Below are 12,106 nucleotides of genomic sequence, written 5' to 3' on the forward strand. Positions count from 1 at the left end.
CAATAATGTCTTTTTTTATGTCGAAAAAAAATTATTTGTAAACTTTAATGTTCAATAAACAAGAATCCCAAAGAGTTAGGCGCATTACTATTCATTTTCATTGAAAAAATAATAATTGAAAAACAGGCCGAAAAAAGGCAAAAGATTGGGAATACCCCCTTAAGGGAACGTTGAAGACGTTTGTAGATCGATTTGGAGATTCCTGACGCAGCTGAAATCACAGCCGAAGGAAATCAGTTGTTGGGTTTGAAAAGTTAAAGGTGGGCTCCTGAAAGTCGACATCGGTGTGTGTGTAAAGTGACCGGTGTTTTCCATGCTTCTGTAACAGTTGGGGTACTCCCTACCCAGCACTAATGAGACCCCCCTCTACACTACCTCAGGGTCGGCATACACGTGTGACTATCGCGGCCAAGGAAACACTCAAATACTCTTAACACACCCCGATGAACTTTCACACAGGTCTCTTTTATTTCCCTAACTTTCCCACTTTGTTATCGGCTTTCTCCTACCTTAGCCTTCACTAGTTCTTCTTTCGTCACCTTCACCATCACTTTCTCCTTTCTTTTGCTTCTGTCCTTCGTCCCTCGGTTGCCCAGTCGATTCACCTCTTACCACTTCACTCTCCTCTCCTCCTACGGGTGCTCCCACGGTACCGTTTGCGAACCGTTCGCGAACGGTATAACGAGTCCACGACGCTCAATGCAGATCCACAATGGCGATGAACACGGACTAGTAAACGCGGCTGGTTCTAGCATGGATCGGAATACGGTTGTATTTACACGATAGCTTTGAGGTTTAACCGCAGGAGGTTGAACACAACGAACACTACACAGCAAAAACATAATTTTGATATCACGTCAAAGTGGATGCACTACAATCATGTCGAAAATATGGTGTAATATTACTTGCTAAAAAGGACAAAATTATCATTAATACAATGCATGAACTGACATTACGCTGCTTTTACTGCATTTGTTTATTTATGTAGTCATAAAAATTACATGAAATTTTCGACATGATTGTAGTGCATCCACTTTGATGTGATATCAAAATTATTTTTTTGCTGTGTACGGGGTCTGACCGCGCCGTAGATAAATGTTAACGGTAAACTACGGGTTCCTGGATATTTCAGTAGCCTTAGCTCCTCCTCCACTACTGATCGAGTTTCACGCCTCAAGACTATAGTCGCTATATTCATAGTCTGGCGGATAGAATTTTGATATATCAAAAAACGGAACCAATTCAATATATTTTAGACCAACAATTGAAAAGGTACTATCAACTTTTATAAACAAAACGTTGATTGTTCTTTCCTCGCCAATCGAACGCAAATTACCGGCATCATCGGATAGGGGAAACTTTCCTCAACCCAAAGATTATGTTAGTTTGTGTAGGCGAGCCTTGAGTCACGAGAAAAGGGTTTCCGAAGTTTTGTTCCCAATAGCTGATGTGCTCTTTTCTGTTGTTTGTCGTGATTTGTTCGATTGGTTCCGCTATTTGACAGCTCAATTGATTCCCGCCTATCTGACCACTGGAGTACCCCCGGGGGAACCTGTAGTAGGGGAAAATTCCATTATTACACCAAAACATGCCGTACGACACCTCTTTCTTCATGGTTTTGCATCAGTAGGCTTTCTATAGGCTTTAAATGGATCATTGATCGCATTGACCACTATCGGAACAACCGGAATGGCTGCAGGAAACCATAAGTAGGGGACAATTTCATTTTTACACCAAAACATGCTGTGTGACAGCTCGTTTTCCATGGTTTTGCATCAGTAGGCTCTCTATGAAGTTGAATTGGATCATTAATTACATTGGCCGCCTCGGAACCACCGAAATGCCCTCCGGGAAACCTGCAGTAGGTAAAAATTGCATGTTTACGCCAAACTGTGGCATACGATAGCTCTTTCTCATGGTTTTTCATCAGTAGGCTTTCTATAAACTTTAATTGAATTATTGATCACATTTTCCGCTCACTGAACCACCAAGAGGCCCCACGGAAACCTGTAGCAGGGGACAATTGCATTTTTACACCAAAGCATTCCGTATGGCAGCTCATTCTTCACGGTTTTCCATCAAAAGACTTTTTAAAGACTTGAATTGGATCATTGACTAGATTGGCTGCTCTGCGCACAACCGGGATGTCTCTGGGGGAGGGATCCCTTTAGCAGGGGACAATTATATGTTTGAACCAAAATGTGCCGTGCAACAGCTCTTTCTTCATGATGTTTCATCAAAAAGGTTTCTGTAGAAGTGGATTATTGACCATATTGGCCAGTTTCGAAACCATCGAGATGCCCCCGGAGAACCTATAGCAGAGGTCAATTATATTTTTACACCAATACATGCCGTACGACAGCTCTTTTTTCATTACTTTTCGTCAACATGTAAGATGTGACGATATGAAAAGATATGAAAAGTTTCGTATACACCGATGAAAATTCAATAATAACATTGAGAAAGATTTTTTCGGAAGTAAGAATTAGCCTTGGACTCGTCTGAGAATTGAATCGTACGGTTTATGAATTGTTTCAATAGGTATTTAATACCAATCGTCAATCAAAAGTTTTTCCAACTTTTTTACAGACGTCGATGGTGGGAACCAGTGCTGCAAAATCTCGACAGTACACGGTGATATTGACAATTCTGCTTTGGTCACTCATTTGAGCTAACAGTCATAGTCAAGGCAAACCATGTCAATTGTCAATGACAATGGTGTCAGTGACGAACATGTGCGGATTTGTTTATTAGCTAAATTTGTTACGAAATTAAATGACTTGAGCAAAACAATCACATGGATCCATTTTAGTGAACAAGTATCTACGTCCTGAGCTACTTGGATAACAATAATGTGGCACAGAATGTACTAAATTACACTTTTTGTTACCAGGTGAATCTTTGTCATTGACGAAAAAATGAATGAGATTTTGACGAAGGTTTTTTTGAGGATCAAGTCTGTCAGTGACTATGTGACGAACAATTTTGTCAATATCGCGCGAAAGTCTGTCAATGACAATGACAAATCTCAGCACTGGTGGGAACACGCTCCTCACTCAAATGGGAAAGCAACGAAAAATAACGCATTTTACTCCAGGGGTGCATTTTAGTTCATCCTTACATAATATTCAAATTTTGCTTTTGTCTGTGTTCATGTGACTATACTCACACGCTGCGAGTATGTAGTAAGATCAGATTGAAAAAGAGAAAAAGACAAAGATGCATATTCATTCTTTGCGATTCGTTATGAAAAATGTAAACAATGAACATTGCGACCAAGATAATCATAGCATAGCCTTGATGTTGACTTGCATCTGTATTAGTATTTCGAAAATCAGCTGATAACCTGTTTTCCAGTTATTGTGATCCATTCAATGCTATAGAAAGCCTACTGATGCAAAACCATGAAGAAAGAGGTATCGCATGGCATGTTTTGGTGTAAAAATTAAATTGTACCCTACTGCAGGTTCCTCGGGGGTACTTCGGTGGTTACGGAAGTGGCCAATGTGGTCAATAATCCATTTAATGTGTATAGAAAGCCTATTGGTAAAAAACCATGAAGAAAGAGGTGTCACATGGCACACCAAAAAATTCTGAATTTTACTGGCGATGTAAACATCCATGCATGCAAACATTCATACATGTAAACTTCCTTTTCACGTAAACTACCAGCTTGCAAGAAATGTTGCAAATTAAAGTGGACAGTTGCATACAATATATGGAATATTGCATGACATGTCTCATAAATTTACACGATCTACACGGAGAAAAAATACTACCCAAAATTTGAGTTCTTTTTACTTAATATTGACTTCAGCCTCTCACTTGCACTCATTATTGTTGTCAAAAAAGGAACGAGAGATTCGACCCAACGATATAGTTCAGCCCAATAAGTTACTTGTGAGTAAATTGCATATTCTCAAATTTGCGTGAATTAAACTTAATTTTGGGTAGAATATACTTAAGAGTAGGTAATTTTTTTTGCTGGTGTTAAATGGAAACTACTATATGCGATTTACTCAAATTTGGGTTATTGGGCTGAACCCCAGAATTGAGGGAAAAGTATTTAATTTAGGGTTGTTTTTCATCTCCGTGTACATAATCTAAACTTGTATGATATATGACGCTCCATTTATGTGCATCATACACACTAACTTTAGATTACTGGAGTCAGTAAAATATTACTGGGTTTTTGAATTGCGGATCGCCCAGTAATCATCACAAAAATAATTTGCATAACCGAACTGTCCGTAAAGTCAATCTGTCAAAAATAACTGTTGATTCAGTAATTGGTTTGAGTTGCGTATACTGGAAAACCCAGTATTTTGTTTTGTTTATTTTGCTGCAATTTAACTGATAAGACAGTTATTTGGTTCATTATTGTACCGTGTTACCCAGTTGTATTAAAAGTAGATAATGTGCAGTCATAAAAGTACGAATCCTGGTGCAATTCACCGTTTTTAATATGCCAATTAATATGACGACTTAATCCCTTGACGTACCCCGGAACAGCGCATCGACAGTGAAAGCAAACAATGCAAACATCCATTTTGTTAATCAAAATTTGTTGGAGATCAAGGAACTGCAAAAAGGGTAAATAATAATTGTTGGTACTAACGAAATAGTACTTCAATTTCGCTGTCGAGCTTTCTCAGTTCCGTCATGATATAATTCATGATATAATTAAAATTTTAACAAAACTGCGCGATTAAACACTTGCTCCCGGATTTTACTGAAGCTAAAATGGCGGCAGGAATAAAATTGACAGGTTATAGTTTTACAATTCGTGGTCGGTAAAACAAGATGGCTATTTTGCTGACCAGTCGGTAAAAAAATAAAGACTACTTAATGCACAGTAATTATTTTTACTGACTTTTCGTGAAATCACGAAAATTTGGATATTAACGACTTTCTCAGTAAATAAATATTCTGTGTACAGTATTTTGCATCAAACGATACCGAAGTTCAGTTTGTGTTTTACAGAACGTCGGTTATTCACTTGATTTAAACTGAATTTTCAGTAAATCTTTCGTTTTACGGTGTAAGCCCAGTACAAAAAAATACCGAACAACTAAATGCTAGATTAGTGTGTAGTAACGGAAATTTACACTACTTTTTTTTGCTGTGCATGTTTTGGTGTAAAAATGCAATTTACCCCTACTGCAGGTGCCTACGGAGGTACTCCAGTGGTTCCGGAAGTGGTCAATGTGGTCAATGATCCATTCAAAGTCTATAGAAAGCCTACTGATGAAAAACCATGAAGAAAGAGGTGTCGCATGGCATATTTTGGCATAAAAATGAAATTGTACCCTACTTCAGGTTCCCCGGGGGTACTTCGGTGGTTCCGGAAGTGACCAATGTGGTCAATCATCCAATTAAAGTCTTTAGAAATCCTACTGATGAAAAACCATGAAGAAAGAGGTGTCACACGGCATGATTTTTGTAAAAATGAATTTGTCCCCTACTACAGGTTCCTCCGAGGGCACTCTGGTGGTTCCGGAAGTGGCCAATGTGGTCAATGCACCATTTAAAGTCTATAGAAAGCCTATTGGTAAAAAACCATGAAAAAATAGGTGTCACATGGCATGTTTTGAGTGAATGAAAGAACTGACCGCACTCAGAACCCTCCCTCAGGACCGATTCCAGGGAAATGGCCATATCTCGGTTGATTCTAAGTCGATTTTAGCTGTTGGTACGTCATTTGCTTTGGAAATGATTCTATTTTTGGCGTATGAACAAAAAACACAGATTAGTAAAAGACAATCTGAGAAAAACTCATCACAAATTTAGCAATTTAGACATGCCCTCAGGAAACCTGGAATATCTCCGGTATCCGGTAACCATGGTCGCCTCCATTGCCTCACCATAAAACTTGATTAGTTTTCCAGTCGAATGTTTCTTGAAGATTAAAAATCGAACAATATTCAACGAAGTTTCAACAGTCAAAAGTTGGACAAAATTTTGCTAGTACCCTATATTTCTCACAACCCCTGTATAAATATCACATTCGTTTTGGGTTTGTCTAGCTTGGTTTTCGACTACCACTTTTGACTTGTGCCAGGCAATTGGCTAGCAACGATGGCGGGTGATTTCCTTGCGCTCTCGATCGTTGATCCATTTTCCTTCAGCCCAATTTCGCCCCATCATGGCCCTCTTTACACCACCTCCCGATGGCCTCCCAATCCTGCTGTCAGTGGCATCTGGCTGTGAGTAGCGGAACTTCGTGGAGTGGTTGCGTGCTGTCCAGTGGGTGGTGGGCGGTGTTGGCACTAATATTTGAATCCTTTCCTAGCATTCATAACATTTAAATCGAAACACTAATTTCGCGACAATCTCAACAATCATAGACAGATAGACACACCACTGGTTACAGTTCCCAGTAATTGGAGCAGTTCGGTAAGCATTTCAACAGCGCGATCCTCGATGCAATAATCCTCGTAGAACTGATCCGAGCGCAGCTTTTCGAACTCTATGAGGTACAAGGGGATCGGTGCCCATACAAAGGCAACTATCTGGCCGTATTAGTTTTATCAGTGGTCGTTTACCATGTTTGATTCCGTAACGCTTCACCACTTCGTTGATCAGCCAACCGACATTCAGTTCCGTGATTCGTTCCTCATCGTAACTGACATCGATGAATTCACCTTCGATGATCACTCGGACGATGTTCGGAGGTAGAATCTTCACCGGTGTTTGATTTCCCACCAGCGAGAGCGGTCCAGCTTTTACAGGTATTCGCTGGCCGGCACTGCTTTTCGCCAGAGACATCATACTTCTCTCCATTTGTCAGATCTTTGGACTGTTTGACCGTGTGGACATATTAAACCTCGCATTAAACGCTGGCGACGCATCTTTGCCTGAGCCGAAGTTGAAAAATTGAGTGCACTGCGTGTTTTAAGCGATGAATATTGTTATTTATTTATGGTTGTTTTTATTGTGTTGAGCAAAACATATGTACTAGCTGCTTAACTGCAGTAGAAACTCCGAATAAAATCCAAAAAAAAAAAATTAAAAAAAAAAATACATTTCTGGCATCATTGGTCCACTCCGTCAAACAACACGCACAATTTTTCGAAGGGCATTCATTAAAAACATTTAGAAGAGTGAGAAGCTCGATTGTCAAGTCCCGTCACGGGTTCATCCGAGTCCTCATCATACTCTAATCCTGTAGTAGCCGGTGCCGGTGGTGTAGTGGTAAACGTGACTGCTTTCTCACCCCAATGGGTCTGGGTTCAATCCCAGCCGAGGTCGGTGGGATTTTTCTGAGGCATAAACATCTCTGTTCACGTCTTCCTTCGGAAGGGAAGGAAATCCGTTAGTCCCGGTCCATGTGTGTTTGATTTAATTTGATTTATGTATTTAATCTTCGATATATAAAAACATCGTACAGACAAAAATAACTTATCTACTAATTCTAAGCTTAAACACAGTTTTAGTCATACCAAAATCAAACATATTGGAAACCTCGTTGAAACGATTACAGCAGACATCCAGAGGGTTGTTCATTCCATAGTCAGTACGGTGATTCGATCGGCGGAAGAACTCCGGTTGCCGCGTCACCCGAAACGGTGTGTTAAAGCGGAGTTTCTCAAGTATGTCTGCACAGTCGATATGGTCTGTCAGGACATCAAAGATGAGCATGCGTTGAAGGAATACTCGTCTGCTTGATAGTGTTGGTAGATCAATCAACATGCAACGGCTTTCATATGATGGCAGGTTCGTTCTATCTCTCCAGTGAAGGCCTCGAAGAGCATATCGAACAAAGTTCTTTTGAATTCGTTCAATCCGATTGATGTGAACTGCATGGTACGGGGCCCAGACTTGCACCCCATATTCTAAAACACTGCGTACAAGTGAGCAATACAGCGTCTTTAGACTGTACACATCTTCAAAGAATTTCGTGTTACGCTTCAAAAATCCCAGCAGAGAATACGCTTTGGCTGTTACTGAAGCGATGTGTTCGACAAACCTTAGTTTGCTGTCAACGAGAATCCCCAAATCCTTTACGGTGCTCGTACGTTTCAAGCAACAAGTTTCCATTCTGTACTCGAAAGCAATCGGTGTACGTGAACGACTGAATGTAATCACGCAACATTTCTTGATATTGGCTTCCATTCCATTCAAACTGCACCATTCCAGAAGTCCGTCGATATCCGTTTGAAGCGCACAGCAGTCTACCAGCGACGTGATTACTCGGTAAAACTTGAGGTCGTCAGCATACAAGGATTTTGGAGATACTATCTTCATGCAGAGGTCGTTAATGAACAAAACAAACAGCAAAGGTCCCAAGATACTGCCTTGAGGCACTCCGGAATGAACCTGGAATGGAACAGAGTAGGACTCACCGACTTTCACCGAAGAACTGCGCCCTGTGAGATAAGACAGAATCCATTGTGTCAGCCACTCAGGAAGTCCTATCCTTTTGAACTTTTCAACTGCAAGGATGTGTGGCACCTTATCAAAAGCTTTGGCAAAGTCCACGTATACAGCGTCGACTTGCTGTCGTTTTTCCATCCTATTCACAAGAGTCGATACATAGCTTAGCAGGTTCGTTGTGGTCGAGCGCTTTTTCATGAAACCGTGTTGTTCAGTAGAGATTATACATTTGGTAGACTGGTACAGCACATCATGCACCAAGCTCTCGAAGATCTTCGACAGACAGCTGAGAATGGAGATCCCACGATAATTCTCTACATCGTTGAGCGAACCAGATTTATGAATTGGTGTGATTGAAGCAGATTTCCAAATCGTAGGAAAGCACTTCTCGTTAAGTGAACGGTTGAACAAAATGCTTGCAGGTAACGCTAGAGAATTCGCACAATGTTTAACGACAAATGGAGGCAATTGGTCAGGCCCAGCGCCTTTTGAACCGTCGATTGATTGCAACTTGAGCAGTACATCGTTTGGTGAAAAATTCATCCGTGGCACGTTTACATCATACTGCGGAATACTGTCCAGGTACGTTACAGACAAAGGTGGTGAGTTATTACTTGACACACTTTGAAAGTAAGACGAAAACATATTCGCTGATTCCTGCTGCGTAGTGGTAGTCATTCCTTGGTAGCGCATGTTCTGAGGAATCCCTTTCGTCGATTTTCGGTCGTTAACGTAATTCCAGAATGATTTCGGGTCCGCTTTCACGTTGTCCTCGATGCGATGAATGTAGTCGCGAAAACATCTTGCGTTTAAAGAGTTGTATTGAGCCTCTGTATCACGCATTTCAGTTTTTCGTGACTCACTTCTGCGTTTAAAGTATCGTTTCCTAGATTTACGAAGACGATTCCGAAGGTGCCGAAGGTCCGCGTTCCACCATGGCTGGTTTTTGTGAAGTTTCCGTCTGCGTTTTCTCATCGGTACACTAGTTCGGATGATTCCAAAAAGCTCACCGTAAAAACGAACAGCTACTTCGTCCACTGAATCTGTTCTTAATAATTGTTCCCAGTCAACTTGCTGAATTTTCCCATTCAACACAGTGAAGTCAAAGCGATGAAAATCAAAGCATTCAGACTCCTCTTCGACAAAATTGTTCTCAACATCCAGTTTTAAAACGATCGGTTTGTGATGTCTGTCCATTTGCAAAAGCGGTAAGGGTGGTTCAAACATATCTGCACAAGCTGAACTGTTGGTAAAAACCAAGTCGAGTAGCCTATCGTTGTCATTAACGAAATGGTTCTGCTGCTGCAGTCCTGTAGGCAACATAGATTCAACCAATGCTAATTCAGACTCCGTGGACGCATTTATCGGCAAGAAGCAGTTCATGTCCTCGTTATATTGCCAGCATAAACCTGGCAGATTGTAATCACCCAACACAATCATCTTATCACATGCTCGATTCGGTGGCCGAACAAAAAATGTGAACTGTCAAATTAACCGAGTTGCCAAACATACCATTATACAAACAACAAATTCAGTCTGATGGCACTCTTGGCACTGCCAGCACAGCTGCGGCCCACATGAGGCACACTAAGAAAAAAGTTGACGCAAATTAAGTGTGTAGAGTGACCACCCCTTGCAAAATAATCACTTCACTGTTTGACATAAAACTAACAAAATGTCAGCTCGCTCCCATACAAAGTACCACCGAGGGGCGCTAAGATGGTGATTTTTTGCTTATGTAATCACACTTATTTAAAATAATTGCAGTGCTCCAAAATTTATGAAATTTCGTATTTCGGTTCCATTTGTAATGTATACAATGATGATGAATATACAATTTCCTCAAGTGAACCCAATATTGGTAATCTGCATTAAAAATGGAACCCAAACCCAAAATTTCATCAATTTTGGTACACTGGAACTATTTTAGATAAGAACGATTACATTTGCAAAAATCACCTTATTAGCACCCCTCGGTGTCTTTTTGTATGGGAGCGAGCTGTCAGTTTGTTAGTTTAGTGTCAAACAGTAAAGTTATTATGTTGCTTTAAATCTTGATTTAAAAATCGAGATGAAAGTGTGTAGGGTCGAAAAAAAAATATCGTTGTGCTCAGAAAACGAAGCTCTTTCAGATGATATATAAAAACCGATGTATTTTTCAAAATTAAAGAACCCAATTGCTCAAAATAGAGATGATTGAAACCATAGTAGCAGCATAGAGGTACTCACTTAGTTTTTTCTACCGAGCTCGACTGTGCAAATCTCGGCAAAAAAAGGTTTTCCTGAGATCTCAGCAAACATTTTATTTGTTTGCTGAGATTCAGCTAAGCATTACCCGAGATTCAGCAATCAAATGTCACTTTTGCTGAGATCACAGTGAAACTTTTTTTGCCGAGATTTGCACAGCCGAGCTCGGTAGAAAAAAAAACTAAGTGTGTAACTTTAAGACTAGAAGGTCCCGAAATAACGTGATCAACTTTTTGGCTCAGCTCTGGTACTCTCTTCGGTCCCAAGCTAATCGATTCACCCCTCGAAACATAGGAAAATCCACTAACCCCTCATTTTATCTGTCAAACTTTCAAAGCGAATCAAAACAAACATTGTATAGTAGTCAAGGGGGGGAGGCGGCTGTCAAATACGAACAATCGTCGCCTACCTCGCATGCCTCGCATAACTGGTTCCAAAGGTAAACAAGCCATAAGAAACCTACAGCGATTGTTTACGTTTGGAGCCAGTTTCATACAAGAATGATCAGTAGGCTGATTTGACAGCACGTCCCCCCCCAGATAGTAGTAGAATTTCGACTAGAAGCAGGTTTCACTCTGATACCTGGAGTAGAGTGCCTGTTGATGAAATGATGTTCAGTTTCTAAATAAATTATATTTGAAATCTCACCAAATAGGGGAAATGGCTCTAATGTTGGCCTTTGGTTTTAAGATTAGGCCCATCGTTAAAAGTCTGCTGTTTATCAATTTTGACGAACGCGTAATTGGAACGGTACTAATGGATATTTTTGGTCGCTATTGAAAATTGCTGAATTTATGTATGGGCCCAAATTATGGGTATTTGGGCCGACATTTCATCCATTTCCCCTATGTCTTTACACTTGTGGGTAGCATTTTTCTCTCTCCTCGAAGCTGTCACGTTAGAACAAAGTCTACTTTGATGTAGCGGACAATGAAAAAAAAGTAGAAGGGTCTGTGCCTAGGGGCACGAACGGAAGCTTGACGTAGGACCGCTAGTGGACGGAACAAATGTGAACATTTAGTTCTTTTAATTGATCAATCATCAATTATCTTAACTCTTTCCGTTTTTTATTTGTAAGCGTATCAAATTTGTAGTATTTATTTCAAAGAGAAAGTTGATGAAGAGAATCCAAGGGACTGTCAACTTGAGTATTTTCGATTCATCTACCCGACTTTAAAAGGTGTATTTTATTTTTTATTTTTGTTATATATGAGTTTTTAAGTTTTGTGCATTTTGAATTAAAGTGTATTCAATTCACCCCTCACAGGATTTCCTTCCGAAATATATGAATGGGGCGAGGCGGACAGTATCGTTTGTGCAGAATATGTAAAAATGGAGGGACTTCGAAAGATTGAACTCGTGAGAGCTAATTTTCTCACAAATTTGATTTTATTGGCTTTTTGGTAACTGAATATACACCCAAAGCGAATAATTCCCACTTCTCTCAAATTCTATATGGATTTTTAACACTTCCTACCAGCGT

The sequence above is a fragment of the Ochlerotatus camptorhynchus genome, unplaced genomic scaffold, assembly GCF_037179485.1.
Source record: "Ochlerotatus camptorhynchus isolate MF236.1 unplaced genomic scaffold, CSIRO-AGI_Acam_v1.1 ptg000230l, whole genome shotgun sequence".
Taxonomy (NCBI): Eukaryota; Metazoa; Arthropoda; class Insecta; order Diptera; family Culicidae; genus Ochlerotatus; species Ochlerotatus camptorhynchus.